At 30.9% G+C, this 27,589-nt stretch overlaps 1 protein-coding gene across 4 annotated transcripts in view; it reads right to left on the bottom strand.

Moving 5' to 3' along the window:
- LOC129915792 (probable sodium/potassium/calcium exchanger CG1090) overlaps positions 1 to 27,589 on the bottom strand; it is a 74,829-nt gene that overhangs the window by 21,902 nt on the left and 25,338 nt on the right. The window contains exon 1 of one of the 4 annotated variants that reach the window (XM_055995476.1): positions 9,253 to 9,271. The exons of the other annotated variants lie outside the window; for them this stretch is intronic. The gene's annotated coding sequence lies outside the window, so the exon portion shown is untranslated. Of the gene's footprint in view, positions 1 to 9,252; positions 9,272 to 27,589 lie in introns of those variants that run through there. 4 annotated transcript variants of the gene reach the window in all.

Genomic DNA, 27,589 nt, shown 5'->3' on the forward strand with positions numbered 1-27,589 from the left:
ACCTACTTTGTAATGACAAAAACAAAGAGTACAAAATCAAATTATCACCAAAACCCATTACATTAATCGAAACCTACATTATGGTTGTCTCATGAATGCCATAGTCAGAACTGGACCAAATTAAAAATGGGATCAAAGTGGAAGCATCCTGTTACGAAAGGATCCATCAAAATCGGTTTACCCAGTCGAAACTTCTGAGGTAATAAACATAAATAAAATACAAAATATAGGTGAGTTGAGAACCTCATCCTTTTTGGAAGTCGGTTAAAAATGTACTTACCGATAATAATTTCGAACATACCTTTTGGATGGAAACTTATACTTTGAGCAAAGTGCCATACTTTTACGGCGCGGGAAACTAAGTCCACGGGAACTAAGTCCACTGAGGTAGTTAGTTCCCACTCACTGGGAACGAAACCCACTTTAGTAAAGTGGAGTAAGTTCCCATGCTAAATGGGAATCTAATTCCAAAAAAAACGTGTGATTTTCGTTCCTTCTGAATGTTAACTTAGTTCCCATTTCACCAAGAAGAAGTAAAATAAGAAGAAAAAGAGTCGCGAGTTTTTAATTTGACTTTTTCATTTCGAGATCCAGTTTTCAAGAAACTGAAAAGAGTGTAACACCCACGGAACTAACCCAATTGGATGTTAGTTCCATTTAATTTGGAATTAACATCCACGGGACAAGGCACAGTTTAGTTACAAAAGTGTTGTTATTGGCTGGCGACTTTACATACCCTTAGCGGAGCAACGAAGTTACGTGAGCGGGACAGAGAACCCTAAAAGGGATTGAAAATACTGAGAACCCATGAAGCGACCCAGGCAAGGTTTCAGTTAGTTAAAAAGACGCCAACAATGGCCGCTAACGCTAGTTCGTTCCTCTGTTTAGGTAATGTTAGATCGCCAGGCAGACGCAAATGTTTGTATGTTAGTGAAGTGTTATAATTTGGCAAACGCGAAGCGGAAAAACATTTGCTAACATGAGAATCTATTTAATTTGTACAACCCAAACGCGAAGCGGAAAAAAATTTTGCCCAGGGGAGAATCAATTTTGAGGTGTGAAATTTTTTTCCGCTTCGCGTTTGGGTTGTACAAATTAAAAAGATTCTCATGTGAGCAAAAGTTTTTCCACTTCACCTTGTTATTAACTCAAAAAGAATACATATCAAAAATATTTTCGAAAAGACTTTCACTTTCCATGATCTTATTTTGTCACGGTGCTATTTCGACTAACCATTAAGTTTACCAACTTCTTTTTTGTTTTTCAACACTTTGTAATTGTGCTTTGCATTGGAATAGGTACTACCGACAAAAATAAATCAAGACCGGTTCTACTATTTCAGTTCTACTATCAGGTACTTATACGCAAAAATAAAAAAAAAAGTGCATGTGGGAAATGAGTGCCGAAATTGTTTTTTTGGGACTTATGTCTCAGTATTGAGGGACATACCTAAATCCTGAATTGGATTCTAGTAAAGTGGGACATAAATTCCGAAAAATCGGGACTCATGCCCTTGCGCGTTTTTTTTTTACTAAAAAGTACTTTTACGAACAATCACGCTTATTTAATTACTTTCGTTTTTCGTTATTAAATCGTTGTTGGAAATAAATTCTCTTTTAATTTTTTTGAGTGTGTACTAGGTTCCCATTAGAGAGTGGAATTCAATCCCACCTTGAATGGGAAAGAAAACCACTTCACTAAAGTGGATTTCGTTCCCACTCAATGAGAACGAAGTCTTTCAGTGGACTTAGTTCCCTGCACCTACTTTTACAGTGTCTTTTTGCTCTTATGTAGAAGAAAACAAGAAATATTTCGAAAACTTTTCGGTCAATAAAATACTCAAATAAATAGCTAAATAATACTTGTTTTCGTTTCCTGAAAAAATGTTTGAAATGCTGATAAGCACAGCACACATAAAATTAAGAGGATCCCATCTTAAAATAAGTGGATTTCTGGTTTTTGCTAAGATGACTTACACCCTAAATTAAGATGAAAATGAAGAACAGGGGAAGAACAGCACTAGTTCCAACTCATTTCGAGAAAAACGCATTTTAAAATTTTGTTCTCTATACAACTTAGTACTAAAAGAACACAGTTTATTTATTTTTATAGCAAGGCTTAAATTTGTTTTGTAAGTATGCCATCAGATAGTGCTCAGTAAGTACTAAAAGACCTCATGTGCCATTTTTCCCCTGGGCCCTTCATTTATGTTTTACTGAAGCGCCATCTCACTCACCAATTGCGAGTCTTTTTTTTTTGTCGTTCCAAAAAAAGGACTACATAAATTGGGCTGCATGTTAAATTTTTGAGACAAAACAAAAGAAATAAATACATATTATGTAACATTCAAAATAGTATACACAAAATCTACTACTTTTTTAACGAGTCCGATCCCTTGTAAAGTATCACACCAAAGGTGATACAGAGTGGATTTCCACTTTGATAAGTTTTCTACCCTCTCACGTGCATGCGTACACAACATACTCCCACACACACAAACTCATACACATCAATATTTCGGAAGAGAAAATTTTATTTAATTTACTTTTTTAAATGCCAAAGCCAAGTGAGTATAAAGCTTTTGTGTACAAAAAAAGGCTTTAACCCCATACATGCTTCTTGGCACTCATTCATTTGGGGGGGTGTTTGAGTATTTGTTTCCTTTCAGGATGTTTCAATTTTCCAAAGAAGAAAAAGTAACTAAAAGAGATTTGTACTTAACTCTATACAAAAGAGCTTTTATCGTTAGATCTAAAGTGCACTTGATTCGATTTGTCAATTTTGACAGAAAGAGCAAGTCTTGTACGTGACTGTTTTTTTTTTTTTTGTCAAATTGTATTATGACGTTTAGAATTATGAGGTATGCTAAAAAAGGTATGTTTCATTTTACTTTCATGTTGCGAGATTTATTTACAATAGAAAATTGTCAATTCTATCAGGTTTCTATAATTTATATCAAAAGCTTTTAAAAAATACTTTGAAATTTAATTTGAAATAAGTTGTTTTTATTTTGTTTGCTTAATTTGATGTGGTAATTTTTTTTTTGTTTTTAATATAAAGAGTACAATCAATTAATGATTCAATTTCTTTAGTTAGGAAGTCTTAGCAAGATTATAAAAGTATGAATTTTTATTTAAAAGTGCGCGAGCAAAAATATTTCACTTAAATTTTTGCACGTATTTTATGTCTGAGTTTGAAGCTCGGTAGTTACTGCTTTAGTAGATAGAGGGCGACAAAGTTCGCAAAATTCGGTTTTTGATTTTTTAAATGCAATATATATTGTAAAAATCAAATCTTATATTTAAATGAGAGTTCGTTAAGTGTGTGTGGCCGATAAACTCGCGTTTGGCTGGTCCGATTTTGGTAATTTTTGTTTTGTTTGAAAGGTATTAATATGTAGATGGTTTGTATCAAAAAAAATAATACCTTTTCTCCCATCTTTACATATCTGTCAATTTGTACGAGTGAAGAAACACTCTAGCTTATTAAAAAGTTTAACTTAGCTTAATTTGTAAAAAAAAATATATTAAGACAGGCTTTCAAAATAATAATTATTATTGTTTATAGTCTTAAAAAAGTCAAAGAATTCATACTTTCTGATACAAAATAACGTACAAAAAGGGAAAAGCTCAAAAAGACGTTTCCTATGGAATTCACGCGCAGGTAAATAGGACAAAAAAAAATTTAAGACATTTCGACAGCATTCACCAAAAAATTTTATTTTTAGTTGCGATAAAGGTACTATTATGTATATCAAGTTTTGCATTCGTACAAAAAAAAGCTGAGATAACATTTTTCCCCCTGACATTACGATGATAGAGAATGCCAAAAAAGTGGGTCCCGGAAGTCCGTCTGTCTGTCTGTCTGTAAACGAAGCTACAGCCTAAACGGATGAACCGATTTATGTCAAACTTGGTATGTAGCGTTATTTGGCGACTCTCCAGAGGGGTTTTGGGAATTAATTTTTTTGGGCCAAAAAAAAAAGGTACTTGTCATATACCGATTTTAGTAAAATTGAAATATCTCCAAAACGGCTCCAACGATTTTGTCAAAAAAATTCAAATAAAAGTTTTACAAAAAGGTCTATCTTTCAATAAAAAAATTGTATTTTGAAAATCATTATTAACGGTACCTGCCATAGAACCGTTTTTTTTTTAAATCCAATTTACTCCGAAACTACTTATTCGATTTAGACGAAACTTTTTCTAAAAAAGCATTTATATAATTTTAATATAAGTCAAAAATAAAATTTTCAAAAAAAAATTATTTTTGGATTTTTAAAAAAATTTTGAAATTTTTTTTTTTTTAATACCTAATCAAATTTTAAAAAACGTGACATTGGATTTTTTTGTAATTTTGGTTTTAGATGTTAATGAGTGACTTCTACAAAATGGCATACCAATTTTTTTTGAAGACGCTTGAATTCAAATGGGAAATCTGACAGAATCATTGGACCTTGACGAATCAACACATCTTCGCCTTTGAGTTTTTCACAAAAAATGGTAGCTTCAATTAGATTTGCCATTAACTTCTTCTTTGTACATTGCAAAGTTTAGGTGGCTGTATGTTCCGAAGCATAATAATGGGCGCTACTTCTTTCCGCTCTAAATGATGTTGAGGCAGTCCTGGTATACCCAATAAATTCAAAAACTCCGTTTGGTAATTTGATACATTGCATTCATTTTTGTGATAGGGTCAATTGTTTAAAATTGGTTTAAAATTGTTGCATTGATTTCAGAAACATTTTTATTTGTACCAGCCATTATTGCACGTTCACTCAGCCAAGCATGATTTTTGTAATTTGTTTTAATACTTGGAAATACACTTATAAATTGTTTTGAAGTGTAATTCGGCCTTCAGAATCAAGTGCCATTATTCCATTAACAATGTCCAATAACTGCTTAAATTACAATAAATTTGTTAATGTTCATTACAATAAAACCAGTTTTTTTTTCGGTTTTAATTTATTTTCAAACAGTTTCTATTTTTTTTTAAATGTGCACTCAGCGAAGCGGGTGGGGGTTAGCTAGTTAAGTTATAAATTATAATCATATGATAATATGAAGTCCCCAGCAAAAACGGCACATTTCAACATTCCCGTCCGCATCCTGGCATGATTGGCGTGGCTAAGTGCATTATACATCTCATAAACTTAAAATACGACGTTTGTGTAAAAATAAAGGAATACAATATTCTTTCCATAATGCAGCCTGATTTTAGGTAAGAAGCGATTAAAGCGAGTATTTTCAAGTCGTGTTTGAGGAATTTTTTTATATCAAATCAAAGTTAAGCACCTTCCAAATATTGTCTAAAATTACTGGATGTGCTGAAAACTAATCTTATCTAAACAAAATTTCTTCAATTTTTTTTTGAGATTATTCAATAAAATATGCCATCTGTACAGAATACTAGCAAGAGACCAAGCTACAATTACAGAAAAATAAACGTTGAGTTCAAAAAAAAAAAAAAGTTCGCTGTTCAGCTCTTTTATTTCAAGTAAAGCTGGGCGGAGAATTGATTGGTGGTTTTTCCATTTAGTTTTTAGTTTACACATAGATATTAAATGTAAAATATGAGAACATTTTTAATAGATGTTTCAGTCATTGAACCAGGATAAATTAATTTTGCAGTTTGGGAAAAAGGAAAATCCGCGATAAGTCGATTTTTTTTACTTGAAAATTACGAATAAAATCATTCGATAAACATTATTTTGTTAAAAAGTGTGGTTATATTGAAAAAATCAAGTATATTAATGGCACTCCCAATTGAAATTCAGCAATTATGTTACATTTAAGATTCTAAGCAATAATCAAAAGTCTCTATAAAAATTCTATGGTTAAAATAGTGTTGTTTTGATTGAAAAAAAAAAAACTGATGAGCCACCCTTAGGAAATTTGGTAGTAACGTTGCATTTAGGATAGAAAGCAAGAATAAACAGACTTTAAGAAATCTTACTTTCAAACTTGCGAATATGATTCATAATTTCATTTTATCCATTCCAAATTCAATTCAAAAAATCCTTTCTATTGTGCTGTTTAATCACCAAATATGATTCCTACAATTTCAAATCTAAAATTAAATTAAATAAGACTTAAATAGGTACTATAACGATTATGATTGTGAATGAAAATCAAGTTGAGAAAATTCGCAACGCTCGTTAAAGCCCAAATCGATTTTTTTCGCTTCTTCATTGCATGCAACATTATTTCGAACAAACCAAAGACATTTTTCTATAGAACCTTCTTTCTTACCGCAAAAGATATCTATTTCAAACAGCGACCACAATAAAACTAAATTCCTTACAAATTCTTTTCAAGCATTGTTCTCTAAACTGAAATGTTTTTCTTCCATTATTATGGTTGTCAATAAAAACCACTCCAAAACGAAATGATATCCCTAATTAATAGCTCTCAATGTGACGCAACAAAAGTGCATTCATATAAAGTAATGTAGCTACGTTTAAGGATCCGTCCTGATCGCAAAGGTGTCAAAAAGTGCAAACCACAATAGACATTATCCAGATGTCCTTGGTTTTTCGTTCTTGTCTATGTGGTATACTATTTTATTTTATATAAAATGATAACAATATCGTCGTCTATGTGAAAGCATTATTATATTTTATTTATATACAAAAGTTGACTCTGCGACTTCAAACTGCGAGGAGAGGAAAATGCTATTCATTGCGTATTCCTTTGGCTGGAAGATAATAGGCGCAGCGTCCGTTCGTCAGCAACATTCGAGGGTATCGTTACACCCTTATTTTTATTTTTTTTATATTTTATTTTTCAACCCAAGTGGCTTGTATCGCCTTATACTTCCGCAGAATTGGCAAACAAAAGGTGAAGAAGGGTGGAAATTATTGTTATTTATGATATGGGTCTTTTGTTATAAAACGTTGACATGTCGGTTTGCTCTTTCAAATGTCTTACTATTAGATTAGAGCAAAACAGATTGTTCTTGTTTTTTTTTTTTTGTTTTGTGTCTATATATTGCATTTATCCCTTTCGACACTGAGATTTGTAATTTGTAAACTGATCATTTCAAAACATGGCTTCTTTTGAAGGAGTTGTTTTTTTTTTTTAAGAAACTGACACAAAGTAACTTTTATAATAATTATTATTCACCCTTATCATAGAAATCATCGATTGAATCTTGTTACGAGTCAACAAAAGGCTTTAATATAATCTAATTGTAAGACATTTAAGTAAAACTTTAAAACTAGATAGTATAAATCGATACCTTTCCGTAAGAATGTATTAAGCGACATTTTTTTCGAAAATGACTTTTTGATGTGAAAATATACTACTACTACCCATACATTTCCTCACAGAATAATTTTGTTTTTTGCGTTTCCTGAACAATTTGAGAAATGTCGCTTAATACATTCTTACGGGAAGGTATCGAAATAAAGAATTTCGCCTAATAGTCTCAAATTAGACATAAATAAGGGGGTGAGGTTACATTAATTTCCAGCTAGCAGAAAATTGGTAGGATTGTTGGAAACACCATCATTTTCAGCAAAACGGTAAATTCCAGAATTTAGACGAGAATATTTTTAAGAAAGTTGGCCACTTAGGTTTCTATAGATTTATTTTATACCACAGGTGTTTAAAATTTTTCATAAAATACTTTTTTTACATTTTGCATCAAAAAACAGATTTCAAATTTTTTTTTTAGGAAAATGTGCAATAGCTATGGAATTTTTAAAGCGTTTATGTAATCATACAATTATTGTAGAAAATGATAAAAAAAATAAATAAATAAAATTCATTCATTCGTCGTTGTAGTGAACGAAAACATAAGATGATAAAATTTTAAATACACTGAACGAAAAAAAACCAATATTTTATGAACTGGTTGCAATGGAACTTTTTTCTATCTGTTTTTAGAACAGTCATAAGTGTAGCTATCAGCCGTTTTAGGGTTGTCCATTCTCTATTGGACACCCTTTATATATTCAGACATATTCTAAACAAAAATTCCCAGGGATATGGTTTAGGGAGAAGGGCCCTAATCGGAAAAATGGTGAAAATTACCATTGAAGACCGAAATTCAAGCTAAAAAATAATGAAATTTCAGGAGCTTTTTAGTAATGAGTTTTTTTCAGAATAGGCCTCATTATGACGATTACAACCCAACTTCAACTTTTTGAACCGTTATACCAAAGAAACGGTGGGTCTTAGGAAAAAAAAGTGTCATGACACTTTTTATATATAATAATCTGGTCTACAATTCATGAATTGAAAATTTTTTGATAAGACCTACCGTTTTGCTAAAAATCTTGAAAAACCAGTTTTTGTGACCTTTGACCCCAAGTAAATTTTTTTCCAGACCTCGGATCGATGAGGACTTTTTAGATTTAATTTATGATGGTGTTTCCGACAATCCTACCAATTCAGCTTGCTGGGAATGATGTCTAAATTGACCGAGACTTTTTTTTGATCAACTATTTTCGACCGTTTGCCAATAAAAAAATACGTCCATTTGAAAAATTGCTTAAAGTCGTTGCTGTTGACGAGGGATAACAAGGCATACTAAAAAATCAATTTCCTTTTGGTTATTTGCACTTCACTCAAAACTTTTACGGTTCAAACGAACCCCGGATCCAGCGCATTTAAAAACATAACTCTAAGTGGGCCTAGTTCGTTGTATATGCCACTTTCTAGTTTTTGTGTGCCGGTGTAATTGTTCGAATTGTACGATATCATTTTAAGAAAAGTTATCGGCGAATTTTCCGAAAATTGTTTCGGCATTTTATTAGTAAGCGACAACAGAGTTTACAAAAAACTCTATTACCTTTTGTTCTTAACCTTACTGTAGACGAGATACAAGATACAAACTAAATGTATCTTATTAGTTTTCTGTATTAGAAAAATAAAACAATTAGTATGTAAACGTTTTTTTATTAAGAATTTTTAGCGGTTCCTATGAATTGGCGCGAAAGGTCGCTATATGTTTTCTACCACAAAAAGTAATTATCTCAAATTATATTATGCACAAGATTTCAATAACGCTGTCATTAATGGCCACGTCACGTGTAATAAGGCTAGAGCACTGGTTAGTTTTATAGTAAGTTGAAGGGAATTCTCAATGTGTCAAGTGAAATATGTAGAACTTATTAATTTTAAAAAATTTTAGCTACACACTTTTAAGATTGACTAGCGTTTTGCTATTAGGATTATTATGACACCATGTATTAAACATTTAACATAAATGTAAAAAATTAATAAAAAAAAAAATAGAGTTACTCACTTTATCAAATAAAATGTTTTAAATATTTCTCGTAATTTTAGAGACAGAAAGTTAACAAATATCCGGAAGACAAAATCTACACTTTCAACTTGATCATAATAAGAATGCAAACTGACAGAAAAACGCCCGTTTTTATTAAAGTTCACAACATGATGTCATATCATAATAATTATCATATTATATGCTACAAATATCAACGAAATTTCGCTCAGAAATCTTCTTATCGGAACACAATTCAATAAAATTTATTTATTAATTTCACACATTTCAGTTTAAGTGGCTGGGTTTGTTGATAGTAGATTCATGTTACTATATTCAATTAAAAGCTTCAAAGATACAATTCAGTTTCATATTTATAAACATATCTCACAATAGTTTAACTATATCACAAGTGGATTTAAAGTCTTGTGGGACAGTAGTAGTATTGCTTGATCGCTTAAACTTACGAATCCTACTCTAGACAATGTTTTTTCCACCTAAAGTGGGTCTACTATGGGATTTCTTGGCCTAATAACTCAATTAATCTTAATTCTTTTTATACAAAACACATTTTTTCCCATCAGAAACATACAAAAACATCATATTTAGGTTTAAGAACATTTTTTTTTTTTGTAAAGCAACAAAGCAGAACTCAATTTATTGATTAGCAATATTAATCAATGCAGTTCCCACAATTCTACTTGTTCTCATCTGAATCAGTACTCCAAATGAATAGACCACTGATTGTATTGCAAATTCTGAGGAAAAAACCCACTCGTCTCACAATGCCAGACATACTGACGCTTTCAAATCAAATCGATAACAGGTACCAAATAACTGTCGGCAATGTTGTTTCAAGACGCACGATCAAAGGCATGTTCCATCTTAAAAAGTACCAACTCTTGGATAGTGGCTAAAGAAAATTTGCCAATAAAAACCATGTGACAACAGGAGGACGACTTTATCATACAACGAAGTGTTGTAGAAGAGCCAACAAAAAACCCCGTGTCCCAAGTGGAAAACCCTTAAAGGACGAACGCATCGGTGTAACACATTTTTTTGATGATTGCCGCTTGGGCCAATATGTGAATGATGTCCTCAAAATCAACAAACAAATAATATTATAACCTGTGTGCCTATCTGTTTGCGAAAGATTGCAACAAAAGAACATCGCAATGCTCTTCACACATCTCCTCTCAAATGCGACAAGAGTGTTGACAGTAAATGCAGCGCGCGGTATCCTTTTGACTTTTTGTGCCAAACAAAATACTTTTTTGAAGGACATAAATCAATAAAAACTCACAAAAATGTCATATAGAGGACAAGGACTAGTGCAATTTATAACGCAGTTGGATAGAAAATGCTTAGTATTTTACAAGCGGTTTTTTTTTGTTTGTTTCTTTGAGTCAAATGGGAAACCTGCTGAAAAACCACACTTTGGTAAGGGGTTTGTTCATTTTTTGAGATAATTTTTTTTTTTTTGTTTTTGAAAACTATGTATGGTGGTTAGATATCATATTGGCAATGTGTTTTTCTTTTATCTTTTGAAGAAAAGTAAATAAATATTTTATTTTGAAAAAGGCTTATTTCATGTTGGAGATTTTTCAAAAAATGACAAATGTTTGCAGTAAATAAGGATTAACACCTGAAGTGCATTTGTTAGAGACCGCCATATTTTAAGCGCACATGTGGGTTTTTAGGTGCAAAAAAAAAAACTTAGTACATGCATACCTAGATTAATTAACGCAAAGAATTTATAGTTGATAACTTATTTTTTAAAAGAAAAATGCCACGAAGTTGTTAAAATCTGATACAAAATAGCAAATTTTAGTTTTGAATTATTTTTTCCTCGTAAAGTTGCTTAAACGTAACATTAAATGGGTTGATTATTGATTTTTTGAAGAATTTCTCGTAGCTCTATCCAATTTAATTTTGACCACGAGAGTTGAAAAAAAATGTAATAAAAAAAATTATTTTCCGAGTCTGATTAATTTAACTATAAAATTAATTTTTGAAAAAAAAAAACATGTATGTACCTTATGGTGGGTCAAAAAAATCGAAATTCGTTTTTTTGATTTGGTACCTCGAAAACTCGATTGCTAGACACCTCTAGAATATACTCACCAAATATGAGCTCTTTATCTTAATGGGAAGGTCCTCCGCTTTTCAATTTTCCATTTTTACATCAAGCTTCTACTAAAAAAAAAAAATATTTTTTTTATTAATTGAATTTTTAGCCAATTTTTTTTTTCATATACTTGTAGAAAATTTAACGCTCTACAAAAAGGTTAAATACACTTTTTTGAATTATCTAACCGTTTAGTAGATATTTGAGGTCCAAAAATCGAGAAAATCTTTAAAAATTCGTTTTTTTGTTCTTAATTTTGTAACAAATTGAAAAATTATAATAATAAAACGCGCATGACATATTCTTGTAGGAAACAGATTGCTCCACAAAAAAGGTCTTATTAACATTTTTTATTAATCTAACCATTTGAAAGATATTGGAGGTCAAAGTTAAACAAAAATTTAAATCATTTTTTTACTTTTCAAAATTTTCTACTTCACTGAAAAGTCATTATTATTAAATTAGTAAGATGGATTGTTGTAAGGGCTTAAATGTTCTGCAAAAAAGTCCTTGGCATCAAATTTGTTGCATTGACCGTTTAGAAGATATTCGAATCCAAACCAATGCCCACTGATTTCAATAGTTTTTCTACAAGAATATGTAAAAAAATTGGCTAAAAAGTCAATTAATAAAAAAATTATTTTTTTTTTTAGTAGAAGTAGAAGTAGAAAAATGGAAAATTGAAAAGCGGAGGACCTTCCCATTAAGATAAAGAGCTCATATTTGGTGAGTATATTCTAGAGGTGTGTAGCAATCGAGTTTTCGAAGTACCAAATCAAAAAAACGAATTTCGATTTTTTTTTTTGACCCACCCTAATGTACCTATCACATCCTGAAGTCTATAGAAAAATTCTAAAAACTCTATCTAATGTTTTTTTTTTAAATATTCTTTTGAAGTATCAGCACCATTGAAAAAGTGATACAACTTGGCATAAACGTTTCGTTGATCAAAGGTACATAATAAAGAAATAAAACAGTTCATATTGAATTTAATTACTTTTTTGTTGCTTTAAAAAAAAAAAGAAATCTTCAGTGACCCGCTCTTCCCTTTTAATGATTTGGGTAAACACTAAGTTAAACATATTTTTGTGTTGAAATCAAATTAATCATTATGTTTTAACTATTTTGTGTAGTCTTACCTTAAAATACAACGATATCAGCTCAAAATGATAGTAAAATGTTGCAATAGCTCACAAGGAATCTAAAAAATCGTTAAAATTGATCAAGTCAAGTTCAACTCAAATCTGACACGGGAAGGCAATTTTTTTTCACAATAATTTTGATGTGAAAGTTAATTTTGACTTATCAAGCATAGTTTCTCTAGTAGAGCTAACTTACGTTCAACAAAGTCAAATGTGGGCCCTTTAAGTCATCTCGCACGAAGGATACTTAATGATGCTGAGTTGTATAGACAGGTAAGCAAGAAAAATCCAATTATATAAAAAGACACATGAAAGATCACCAAACATTAGCTAATTAACATCTGAATAAAAACATGCAGTTTTGAATGAGAGTCTTTTGGAGTGATGAAATTAAGGTTAACCGCATTGGAACCGATGACAAAACATTTGTCCATCGCACTAAATATTAAAAGGACAAGCCAAAGTATTATCTCAAGACGATGAAACTAGGAGGATAGGATTTGATGGTCTGGGGCGCATTTTCCTGGCATGGTAAGGGCCCATTGGTTAGGTGGATGGCAGAATTGATAAATTCTTTTATCTTAATATTACATTAGAATACCAAAGAACCATATTTATCGCCAGGTAATTAGATATTCATACATGATAATGGCCCAAACATGCATCAAAAATAGTACAAGATAGGTTTTCGGACGAAAAAATCTGTGGTCTACTAACAAGTTACTAACTTAGTAGTATTGAATTTATTGGAAATTGTAAGAATTTTTGCTTAGAAATGATTATTTTTATGATTTTCGGAATGTGTGCTATTTCTTTGTCCACAAGAAAAAAGGGCATTCTCTACAAATTATAATTTTTAAAAATTGAATTGAAACGAAATAATTTATAATTAATAATTTTATGAATCCCCATAAGCTAATGCATGCTCTGATATAAAAATTATAGTATATAAGTTAAAAGGTCCCAAATAAATCCAATTTTTGTAAGAAAAATCAAAAGTGTGCTATTTCTTTGTCCATAGCTGTATATTCACTTAGGAAATATCATATTTGTTTTTCAATAGATTTCATTATTCCTAGTTAATTTTTCATTAAATAAAGAATTTTTATCTAACTTATTATATTTTCTGTTTGTAAATGCGGCAAAGGTTTATTAAAGACATACATCTTTTTCATGAAGAAAATTCGAAATAAAATAGTAATGTTAACGTTGTTGAAAAAAAAAGTTATGAAAAAGCAAGAATGTCGCTTAGAAAATTGATGTCGGTAGTAAAAATGACATGAATTTATCAATTTAATAAAAATTAACTTACATTCATTAACTTAAACCATCCACACATGGTACAATTTAAATTTTTATGAGGTTCACTATTATGCTGTCATATTTTTTAACTAATTTTGACAAACCAGCACATTTACACATACACCCGAAGAATTTTTGTTTTCCCAATTAACACACATTTTTGGCTCAAATACATTTTTTTTTTTCAGGAAGATAATCACAAACTGGAAAATGTAACATTATTGTTGTATTTTAATTGCTTATCTGCTCAAAATAAATTTTAATTATTTGACGTTCTCAGTGATTTATAACATGAAAGTAAATCCTTGCTAAGTTCAACATAAATATTTTAAGAAAAGTAGAATAAACTATGTAGAACATAAGAACTATGTTCGACCTAGCTAGGATTCAAATTTATTTTCCTTATGAACAAATGGGCCTTAATGATGCTATTAAAATGCTTATTCATTTTACTTTAATAATGTCACATTAGTTTAATTTTTTTTATATAACTCAATCTAAAAATAAAAAAAAAAAAAATGAGAAAGTTTTTAGTAATAGATAGGAAAAATTAACATTCTAATAGTTTTCAAGTAAGCATTGCTTTGAAAACCGTGAAATAAACTCTGTTGACGGCGAACGCGCAGTTTTATACAAAATTGAAAAACTTTGATCAACAAAATCTCCAGTCAATTATTCTGATGTATACTGAGATTCTAACCCTAATAACACTTTGGAAGTTTTTTCAAACAAATTTTTGAGACAAGTGCGCTGTTGACTGTTTCCCACTATTTTGGACCTAAGAAATCGATTGGCATCATTAGTTTTTTGATTTATCAGTACGACTTCGAACAAAATTTTTTCTCTAGTTTTATCAATAACTTTAAGCATTTTGCCCGGTTTAAAGTCATTTTTCTTGTTTGTATTGCTATTTTTTCTGCTAAAACGTTATTTACTACCAGCATAAAGACAAATAACAATTTTATGCAATTTATTTAACAATTTAGCAAGTTTTTGTTGAAAAAAATCAAGAAATTTGGATTTTTTTTGCATTGTTATCGTTTTATTACCTATGTTTTAGTGGAGTAACTAAAGCAAATTACAGATCCAATTTTGAAAATGTCTGAAACGTCGGTAATAAAAAAAAAAACTTTAAAATCTATGTGTTAAAAATTGCCGGTGTTGCCGTTTTGTTTTTTAAACTAACAATACATTTATTTTCAAAACTTTTTTTTTAATTTCATAAATAAAATAATGTATAAAGATTATTTACATTATTTACAGAAAAAAATGATATGAGAGTGAAGAATAAGATTAAATCGTTTAGGCGGTAGAAGCATTTTTCCCACAAATCGGCTTCAAATGTAAAAAAAAATGTATTACAACTTAACGCCAACACATTCATTACTAAGATAAACATTTTTACACAGCCAGTAGTTTATGCTGATAGGAAATAACGTTTGAGCAGACTAAATAGCAACATAAACAAGAAAAATGATTTTAAACCGGGCAAAATGCTTGAAATTATTGAAAAAACTTCCGAAAAAAATTTTGTTCGAAGTCGTACTGACAAATCGAAAAACTAATGATATCAATCGATTTCGAAGGTCCGAAATAGGGAGAAACAGTCAACAGCGCACATGTCAAAGATTTCGACTTGCACAGTGTAATTTATTCACTGTGTAAATAGTGCTTAAATATTTGAAATTTGAAGTTCTTGATTTTTATTTCAATGTTTATACATATATTTAAAAAATAAATTTTTTTGTAACAGTGTCACACCCGTTACAAAAATATGTTACACCCGTTACATTTTTGAATTGCTAGAAAACCACATATTGACGACTGTTTTAGCCCTGGCCCTGATGGTGTACCATCATGTGTGTTAAAAAAATGCGTGTCGTATTTATCCTATCCTCTTTATGTTTTATTCAACGAATCTCTGAGGTGCTCAATCTTTCCAGTACTATGGAAAAATGCTTTTATAAGTAAAATTCACAAAAAAGGGTCAAAGAACGAAATCACGAATTACAGAACCCTTGCCAAACTTTCTGTTATTCCTAAACTATTTGAGTCCATTTGAGTCCATTATCTGTAGCATGTTATCCTTTAACTGCAAGTCAATTATTTGCGACAATCAACATGGCTTCGTCCAAAATAAGTCAACTATTACTAATCCGCTACATTTTACTTCTTTTTGCCTTGATTCCTTTGAAAATCGGAAGCAAGTAGACTGTGTGTTCACAGACTTTAGTAAAGCCTTCGACAAATTGTGTCACAAGACTTTAGTCCACAAACTAAAGGCCTTAGGATTTAATGACAAATTTTTACTGTGGATTTCGTCATATTTAAAGAATAGAAGCTATACTGTTACTTTCAGAAATGAGCAATCGGACCAATTTCATGTCAACTCTGGTGTTCCACAAGGTAGCCATTTAGGTCCCCTTTTATTTATTTTGTACATAAATGACATAACACCCATTATAAAAAACTTGTCTGTTTTAATTTACGCTGATGACATTAAAATTTTCAAAATTATTAACTCAATTAATGACTGCTCACAGCTTCAGGAAGATCTACATAGATTTAGGGAATGGTGCAATATAAACCGACTTTATTTGAATATAGACAAATGTAAAACTATGTGTTTTACACGCAAAAAAAACAATTATAACTTATAATTATATTTTAGATTCTTCTTCTCTCTGTAAGCTTTCCGAGTTCTCTGATTTAGGAGTTATTCTTGACACTAAGTTGACGTTTACTGACCATTATAACTTTATAGTTAAAAAAGCTAATAAGATTCTTGGTTTTATCAAACGATTTTCTCGTGATTTCTGTGATCCATATGTCCTCAAGCTTATTTATATTTCTTTTGTTAGACCTGTACTTGAATACGGCTGCGTAATATGGGCTTCTTACTATTCTGTTCATATAAATAGACTCGAAGGTATACAGAGGAGGTTTCTGCGTTTTTGCCTTCGTTTTCTTCCATGGTCCCAAAGATCCATACACCCACTCTATTCTCACAGACTCTTACTTATAAATCTCCCTTCACTTTTACAACATAGAAAATATATTGAGCTTTGTTTTGTTGTCAAATTAATCAATAGTTCAATAATATGTCCATCAACTCTGTGTCGTCTAAATTTCAGCTACAGTCAAACTAGCATAAGAAGACAATTGCCTTTAAGTCTGATTTTCAGCAGAACAAACTATGGTGTGAATAGCCATTTAAATCAATCGATTTCAGTCTTCAATAAATATTACTTTTTGATCTCATCTGTAAACGACAATGTCAAAAGCAAAACATTTAAAGAAAACTTTTTTTAACATATCATAGTTATTATTTATTTTTTAGGTAAAATTTTATTATTAAAATTGTATGTACATAAATAGTTTTAAGTTCTAACGTTAGGCAATTAACGGATTAAATAAATAAATAAATAAATAAATATTTTGTATTATGTAACTTTATTCAAATATATGCTTACTGTAAAGGTTATTCAATCTCCTTTCATATTGAATACGATATACACGAATTTTCATTCAAAAATTTAAAATATATGTAGCTTCTTAAAATCACCGAAGCAGATTGAATCGATTTTCGTTAAATCTTATCTTAAAAGTTTGTGACGTTGAAAGACAGGTTAAAAAAATGTTTTTATAATAAGTAAATATATTAGGTGCTGAAGCTATTAAATACTTTATTTAGTGAATAGTACCTACACAACCCCGAAACAAAAAATTATGTAACAGTGTCACACCCGTTATAATGGAAATACCATTTTGTCCTGTTTTTCATTGGACTACCTATATAATACGTACTTACAAGTATCTTCATAAATTAATAAAGCAAAAGGGGAAAACTTTTTTGTACACCTACTTTTTCAGTATGCTTCCCTTGTGATTATCTATTTTGTTTGCCTTAATTTTCTGTAGTCTGTTTAGAGTACCTACATACACAAATCCAAACCCGTAAATAAGAAGGTCATCTTTTTGACTCTTCAATTTCCAATCAATCATTTCAATCACAAAACCAAAGCATTATTTTTTTCAAAATTTCGTACTTTTTGTTTAGTTTCTGCAGATTTTTTTTTTTACAGAAAACATCTTAATTTGCTGAACAGTAAACCACACGAGCGTTACGTGACTGATGGTTCTGGTTGTTATGTTATACAATATAATGAAATCTACATCCATTATAAATATGACAGTTTTTGAAACAGACTTTTTGTCTGAAATACGAATAGAATTTCTATTGAATTGCATCATTTCTTTAGCAAAAAAAAAATGTAAGGAATTTCGGTCAAAAAATGATGAAATAATAAAAAAAAAAAAAACTTCAATTTTATAGAAATGAAATTATAAAAAAAAACTTTTGAAGTGTGGTGTTTTCGATTTGTTTGAAGGTTTTTTTCTGGCGTGATTCCATATAGCTACTCTGTAATCAATCTAATTTTTTGGATCCCTTCGATATTTTTCAATAGAAATTGGTAGAAATAAGAAATATGGCGACCAAGGAAAAAAAAATAAATTAGTTCAAATTGTTCGTAATTTATAATTACTTTATCCAAACCTATGCAATCCAGATTTCAAATTTCTGGTTAAAGAAGAAAAATTCCATAAACTCTGGCAAATCCCCTTAATCTGAAAATGCAAAGGATTCAAGCATTTATACATGCAAATAAAATAACACATTGAAAGATTAAAATTTACATTACAAAATCTCCACTCACAACAAAGCCTGTAGGGAATCCACATTATCCTTAATCCTTAAAATCGGTTAACCCATAGCCAAAATGTGATGTCACTTGAAATAATACGTTTTCATAATTTTTTTTTGTGAATTTCCATTGATGGCCAGCATACGTTTTACGTAAGGCGATCATTCAACATACAAAGAATTTAACAGAAAAAAAAAAAAATATCCTGATTTTCATTTGTGAAAATCCCAACAAACATCCTCGTGGACTATCCTACTTCTCACACCTGAAGTTGAAGCACACGAATGTCATGCCTCAATACGGAAGCAGGGGATTCCCATTGCTACGAACTGGTCGAATTGAAACCACTTAACACCTTCGGGTAGATTAACCCAGCTTATTATGATGATCGGTTTGTAATCTTCTTGTCGAAGAGAGTATATATTCATATGGACTTGGACAAGGACATGGCATTGGGACATGGAAGTAGTTCAATGAGAACCTATGTGGGCTGTTGATTGTATATAGGTCCTCTTAATTTTTTTTTTACAGTGCTCTCATTTTCTTTCATAATGAAGTGCAGATCCAGAGTACAAACAAGTTAGAAGTCTAGGATGTTTGTTTTAGTCGTTGGTTTGGGACGCATGTTCGGCTTAGGGCGACTTTATTCAATTTGTCGAGTAACACGCTTTAAGGATTACAACTCAATTCTGACACTCGACAACAAAGCCCCATTTCTCAACAATATACAGACAATATTCTTTTTTTCTCAATGGGTTTTCGTTTCTGTCTCCTGTCGGCTTCCATTTCAAAGTGTGGTATTATTGAGAGAGTTCAAGACAAAGTCAAATGCAAATTGAAAATTTTTCAGGGGCAATTTCATTTCATCTCTATAATGAATGTGTATGTGGGTTGATGGGATACAAAAGGATTTGTAGGTTCATTGAATTTATTTTTGTTTGTCACCTACTGTGAATAATGATGTCCTTTAGGTGTTGCAAAAGGTGTTTCTACTATATAACTACCGAGGAAATTGTGTTTATCAGACAATGAATTGTCAATGAAATGACCGTATCTCTTCTATTTATGAATGCATTTTGTACCTTTACGCTTTACCATACTTTTTCAATGAATGTAATGAACAACAATTATTGTAGAAAGATTTCCATTTCGATGACAACCTAATTTATTATTAAATTTTTTTTATTTGACACATGCAGTGTACTCATAAACCTTAGTACATGCTTTGCCTCTGAATATGTAAAGCCAACCCAACAAACAATATCCCTTCTATAAGGCTTTACAGGAGCTACATTACCACCTGTAAAGCTTTATAGAAGCAAATTTGTTAGTCGGGAACCAGGCTATTAGTTTTTAAGGAATAGAAATAGAAACCATAGAAAAATTTTCATTTCACTACGATTTAATTAAAAAATTTCGAAAATCGGACGATAGTGGGTACCTACCCTACTAACAATTTTGCTTCTATAATGCTTTACAGAAGCAACAATTGCATCTGTAAAGCTTTATAGAACCAAAATTGTTTGTCGGGTACTCAATATTGATATACCTAGTTTAGTTATAAGAATAATGATACATTGAAAAACTTACACTAAATGAAAACGAGTTTAATTTTTTTAATATTTATCTGCATATGCATAGGTACCTGAAAATATCCGTTGTGAACAATTTAATTTTATGGGAGAAACGTTTTTTGGGTCTGGTGTGATAAGGCTAAGATTTACCAAATAAAATAAATAAAACAAATTTGTCAACAAAAAAAAATAAGTATACTTAACCAAATAACCACCAAATTTGAACCCGGAATAATAAAGGTACCTATCTACTAAAAAAATATTTTGTTATCCTGTTAAATTTTTGTTTAAATAATCACAGAGAAAAATAGACCACATAAAATAGAACAAAAACAATAAGATTTCTCTATGGTTTTCATCCAAGAAGGAAACCTTATTAAAACAATCGGGTTTTCCTTATTGTTTTAAAATCTGCAAAAAAATAAAAAAAACGATGACCAGGCTGAGAATCGAACTGGAGACTTCAAATCATTAGTCGCCCACCTTACCACCTGAACCAACCTGCCATGAAAATATTGATCGCGATTTTTGTTGTAGTGCTAAGTTGCAAAAAAAAATCAACTTTTCAGTCAAATTTTAATAAGATTTTCTGTATAAAAATAATAAGAAATCTCCTTAAAAAAACCTTATTAATCGTTGATTTTAATAAGATTTCCTTATGAAATGTATGGACGGTAAAACAATATGGCAATCTGTTAGTTTTTAGCGGGTCATATTTTTCTCTGTGATTAAGAGAATCATTTTTCAAAATCCTGCAAAAATTTAAAAATTTTGTAACAATATTTTAACTTTAACTTTTTGAAGTGAAAACTTCTTTAGTATCGTAGTGATTTGAAACAAGATGAAACGAAAACGCGACACGAACATTCAACTTGTTATAACTTTTTTGTTTTAATAGATAAATGAAATTTGTACTGTAGATAGGTAATTAAATAAATTATAATTATACAAAGTTTCAATTAATTTCATATTCAAAATTCTAAGATAACGGTAAAAAGATGTTCTTTTTCTAAACACGTTATATCTTTTGATTTAGTGCACATACAAATTTGATTTAACTTTAATACGCATGCTGATAACATAAGCTTTTATTTGATATATACCTAACACATAACGGTACGTGCTCTACAAGTTACATAATCTTAAAAAATTGAAAAATACCTTAAAACACCTGTGGAGATCTGTTGCCGATGACCAGCCACCAGTGTAGGAAGTACCGTAATCTCAGTCTGGAAATTCGACATGGTTGACTTTAAAAAATTCTAACTTCTCTTGTAGTCATCTTTGAAATGAGATTGATACGTCATATGAAAGGTGAAACAATAAGCTTTCACATGGTATAAAATTATGTCAATGCAAACGCTTAAAAAATTCACTTACAACGCTTAAAAAATTCACTTCATTCTAAATTGTGTGTTTTAATGAAAATTTGAACTTGACTGAATTACTTAAAAAAAATTTTTTGAGGGTGATATGGCACATGCTAACACTATACTCAAGTAAAAAATCTAGTACGGAATGCGCCATTTCACCCGCAAAAACCTACGCCATCTCACCTTTTTTCCCAAAAAATACTGGCTATCGATTTAAAATATTTAAAGAAAGCTAAAAATATTTTTCGTACATTTTTAGAGCCATAAATGTACAAGATATTTAAAGTGCGCCATCGCACTCGCTTTTACCCTATATTGAATGGCTTTAATCAAAATGAGCGCCATTTGCTATTGAAACGCTGGTTCGGTCATCAATCGCATTATGAACCATTCATCGGAAAATTATCATAGTATCACGGAAAAGAGCTCACTTTAAAGACTCTATATTTTTGTAGTTCAATTTATTCAATTTTTAATTCAATTTATTTTAAGTCGGTGTAAGATATGAGTCTTTTATACTACAATTTAGTTTAGTTACATAATTGTATAGTTAAATATTTAAGTAAAATTTATCTACAACAATTTCAAAAAAAAAGAAAATATATGCACATTTACACTACAGAAAGTAAAACCAGCCATTTCCTCTAAAAAAAAACCTCAACTTTGAATCCAAATTGTTCAGGACTGGCTATAATCCGGTGATAAGAAATCGAGTACGGTTTTTAGCCATTCTTGATTTGTTTATGTCTTATGACCTAGAACAGAATCTTGGTGCAATGCTCATTTCTTGTTAACAAACTTTTTTGGTTGAGACGCTCTTTAAAACAGTGGTTAAGTAAATTTTACCAAAGTCTTGGCTGCTTTTTCACAAAAATAGAGGTTGGTTTCCCCTTAGTAGCTCACACTTTTGATGGCTTTAATGGCTTTCGGAGTTCTCACAGAGTGTGGAGGGCCGGATTTTTGAATGTCATGTACTCCACACAAAAAGGGGGCTATTCTAAGCGACCGCAAACAAGGTTACCCCTTTCATAAAACATAATTTTAGTTTTTTTGACATTAATTTGCAAACCCAAATTCGGTTATTTGCATCTGAACAAATTCATTTTTTTTGACGTGATAACGTCTTATAAATCGATGAACCATGGCAGCCAACACAAAAAAGTGACGCCATTTTCTAACGTTACACTCTCGCACTTTCGCAGTGCGGCAAAAAATTTAAATTCAAAATTAAAAATAAACTATTAGAGATAAAAAAATCTTCTATAGCTTATTTGAAAGATAATAACCTACAGCATAATCCAAATGAAGGATTTTTAAAAATTCCGTCATTTAATATGGTAAACAGGGGTAAAACGGAAAGATGAAATTTGGGCTAAAATCTAAACGCGAAGTCGCAGAGAATTAATTTTTTTTTTGCTATAGATAAATGAGATTAATTTAGGAATAACTGCATTTAAGAAACAATTTAAAAAAAAACTTTGAAACTAAGCTATAACGTTTTGTTTAAACGTTGTACACGTGTTGGTGCTATGACAAAATGATGATTCTGGGTAAAGGACATTTTTTTTGACAATTCTAAAGATGCCAGGTGAAAGATGAGAGAAAAAAAGATTAGGCGTCGGATACGGATTTTTTTCTAACACTCTGCGTTTCGAAGTATGAATTTTTGAAAAACACCTTGTTTTTTAGGGGTATTTTTGGGTAATTTTTAATTTTTAGCTTTTTTTTGAAGCGTTAAAAAAATCTCAAACTTATAGGACATGTAGGTTTTATGCATACATGTGCAAAAACTTGGAATCGTTTAGTGAGTTTTGACTGAATAACGGAAGAAACAAGTTTTTAAACACGTTTTTTACCGTTTTTAACCGATTTTCATCGTTTTTTCTTTTTTTTTCTTTATTAGATACAGGAATAAAGTATAAGATGTAATGATAGACCATGACTACGACTATATGTGTGCGAAGTTTCAATCATTTTCGTAAACACAATTTTGAGATAACGGTAAAATAAAATTTTAGAATTCAACAGGTTATAACTTTTGACCAAGAGCAAATAGAAATTTTTTAAAACTTTTGTGAGCATCCTGATACAACCTTGGTATACAAATTCGGTATATCACACATAACGGTAGACTAACTACAAGCTACGAAATGGTAAATCAAGAAACTTGCGAAAAACCTCAAAACACCAGTGGAGATCTGTTGCCCCCCGAACAGCCACCAGTGTGGGAAGTACCGTAATCTCAGTCTGGAAATTCGACATGATTGACTTTAAAAAAATTCTAACTTCTCTTGTATGCATCTTTGAAATGAGATTGATACGTCATATGAAAGGTGAAATAATAAGCTTTCATATGGTATAAAATAGGTATAGGTTGTCAAACAAAAAAATTGATTCCATAGCGTGAGGACATAAAAATAAATGTGAAATTTGATCGAGTTCAAAAAATTCTAGCTTTTTTTGTAGATGTATCATAGACCTGATCGATATATATATATTTTTAGCTAAGACAGTAAGCTTTCAGATGGTTGTTTAGGTTGTTAGGGAAAAATGGAATTAATGACGTGAGAAGATAAAAATTCATGTTATTTTGCTTTTTTTTTTGATGAAAATGATTGTTTTCAATAAATTATTTTTATACTTTTTGCGCATTGTAAAAATTTATAAATGGTTTTATTCTGAAGAAGGCTTTTAAGATGCATAATTTTTTTTTGTAAGCTTTTAAAATAAAAAATTAAGGTAATGAGAAAATAAAAAAGGTATTTTTTGTAGCTTTTTCTTGTAAATTATGATTGTTTGAAATAAGTAAACGCTTCAAATGACTCATTTTATACAAAAGCACACAACCTGTTTTCTGACGACGATATCACGTAAAATCATCGTCCGTAAACCGGCTTTACAGACAACCTATTTTTTTTTGTAAATTGTTACATTACTTTTCGTGGACTAGAAGAAAAGTTTAAGTCATTTTTGAAGTCAATACAGCGAACAAATGCGATTCTATGTCACATGAATGTACTATTTTTTTCTTTTCACAGAAGAATATGACTGTGATAAAAAAGCTTTTGACGTTTGTATTCATCTTTTAACAGATCGAGCATCGAATTTATCGTGAAGACGTGATAAAACTTATCACTTTACAGTTCCACAAATCGTGAATATACCCCCAGGAAGGTGATCACAAATTTCGCCAATGAAAAGGGCAAACAGTTAAGGGCTGTGAATATAACCTTGAGGCACACCTGTTTTCTGTTGGCTTTGGCAATAGCAGCTTTAAAATCATTTAAGCAAGTGCTGTTTTTTTAGAATAGAATATACCGTCCCAGGTAGTTTATTGTTTTTCATTTTTGAAAGCTATGCTTCCAATTCCGGTAACAAAATATCTGTATCTAGTTAATTTAAAATGTTCTCAGACTTCTCATCGAGTCTTGAATGAACTTAAGATTAGTGAAAAAAATCGATATAGCGTTCTTAAAAATGAATTTGCTACAATTAGAAATACACAATAGGTTATATTTCGAGAATGTTTCTCACAACGTAATCTCACATTAAATAATGATCACATTCTAGTCAAGTTGTTTATCTTTCTTTAAGGAGGAAAAGTTTTAATCTTGAAATGTTAATGCTGACGAGAAGCTGACTGTTACACCCAATGCAATTGGCCACTGATACGACTTTTAAATTTTTGTTAGTGGACGTTAGCTTCAATAATTCCGTTTTCCCAGTATGGATTGGAATTCCGTCTGAAGAGGCGTAACTGAGGCTTGTTTTTGGATCGATGTTACCGATATTGCTGCTTAATGTGTGGTTGTGTTGGTACGATTTTTTACCACCTTTTTTAAATGAAATTTTGAAATTCTTGTCCATAGTCCTGTTCATATTTTTGCCTCCGAATATAAAAAAAAAGTAAAAAATAAATCGATGATAACTTCCTACCTTCTGAGAACAAACAATTAATTGATACTTGGTAGAAAAAAAACTTCTTATTTTATTGTGTAGAACTCAATAAAACCATTTGCTATATTTCCTGACAGTTTTTCCTGCCATCGCCGTTGTTATTTCGCCAAAATCTAATTCTATAAAATAAATCAAATTTGTTCTTTCCACTGAATGAACAATTCACAGCAGAGGGTAGCGTTGAGAGATATCATAGATAGAATGGGATAGCCCAAGCTACATAAATAAACAAACCAAACAATACCTACGAGCACAGGACAAAAAATCGGTGATTTTTACCCCGTGACACAATTGACACCACAAGCATGTGGCCATCATGAACAAGCCTCAACAGCCTCAACAGCCTCAACAGCCGCTACGTCGCTATCGTCGCTGCCGTCTTCGTCATCGCTTGCGCGCTAAAATTGTTGTTCTTTTGCCATCCCTTATGACATCCCATACTAATGGCCTTTTGTGGTGGCAGAGAATCAAACGCGTTCTATACACCGCATAAAAGTCCTCAAATCAAAAAAAAGGGAAACAATAGATCCCTGTTTGATAATAACAAATGGAATAAATATAAAAACCACTCAGCCTCGACTCGTCTCGTCGCTCCGCGCCACACTCTTGTTGTGGAAATCTCCTGCATCTTATTCTTATGGTTGCGTTTAACAAAAGAATCCTTCATCTCTCAAAAAGGATAGCGTCTAACTATCTGCTAGGATCATCTATTTATCTATCTATTCTGCGTGTGCTACGTACCATCGGTTTTCATCTTTAGTGTGTCGTTGTCGTCTTCGTCCTCCATAGTTAAAAATAATGTACATCACGCAAGGGTCTATCTATATACATTTTTTGGGTTTATACGCTTTTTTAGGGTGAGTTCTCGGCTCGAATGCTAGCAAGCCCTGGCAGGGTGTGATAGTGGCTCGTTCTTCTAGCAGGCCTATTTTTGCCTGCGATACTCCCTTGTACCGTGTGGATTTTCAGAGGCGTTTGGGTCATGGAAAATAATTTTAGATGTTGCCTTTTTGGTTCTCGGTGGTTGCACATCGATAAATAAAAAGGTACGGAGGTAACCACGCCCCATGATGCGTCTATATTGCTGATGGGGTTGGGAAATTGCAAATGAAATAAACTATACGCAGAATATTTTAAGGATGAGAACGTAGCTTTTTCTATAAGCGACTGAGATTCTTAATTTAATTGAAAAAATCTTACCCTAGAATATGAATATTAGAAGACAAATTTTATAACAGCAATTTATTAGCTTTACAATAGAATTATTTCTTTTATATTTGAGGGTTTAAGATTTATTTCATGGGGAAAGTAAAATGAACTTTAAAAAAAAACGTGTGAATTTGACTTTTTTTTTGTCTTCAAAAAACTTGAAAGATTTATTGACTCTTTTTTTTTTAAATTTGATTTTTTAATACAATTTAGATTTTTAATTAAATTATTTGGTTAACCTGAACCCCACCCTAAATTTTTACTACGATACACCTTACCTAGGTACTATGAAATTATTTCGCGAAAGGAAAGATAATTATATCTTTTATTTGTTTTTTATGATGAACTTATTAATTATTTTATTTATTACCTTCTTTGTTTTGCTTCTTTAAGTTCATCGAAATATATAGGGTGTCCCAAAAGTTAACGTCGAAACGAAAACGGTAGATAGGGTAGGTGGTGACAGTTATCAGAAAAATAATTAAAAAAATCGCAGCCATATATTTTGTGAGTTATGGGCATTTGAAAAAAAGTCCAAAAAATGGTCACCCTGTGACGGTTTTTCATGTGCCGTGACTACAAATCTTAACTTTTCTCATTTTTTTTCTTTTGTTACGAAACCTTAAATAACCCTGCTTCAAAATGCATTCAAAAATTTTAACTCAGCTGCATCAGTTTTAAAGTACCTAAATATTACTTTTTTGTAACTAAGTACTAAAAAAATTTACATGACTCTAATTCAATGAACCGTAGTGTAAAAAAAATGCACTACGATGTTTCGGCAAGTTAACTTAAAAGTTGGTGTGTTCAATTCTCTTTTCAAAATTTATTTTCTTAAGAAATCCGACTTTTTTATTAGGTAATTTTCCATATTATTTAAGTTTTTGTATTCTGAAAGGTTCTGAAATGGTACAAAACTTAAACAAAAATCATAATAGCGACTATTAGTTTCGAAGATAACGTGTCT

Source organism: Episyrphus balteatus, chromosome 3, assembly GCF_945859705.1.
Source record: "Episyrphus balteatus chromosome 3, idEpiBalt1.1, whole genome shotgun sequence".
In the NCBI taxonomy this organism is placed as follows: Eukaryota; Metazoa; Arthropoda; class Insecta; order Diptera; family Syrphidae; genus Episyrphus; species Episyrphus balteatus.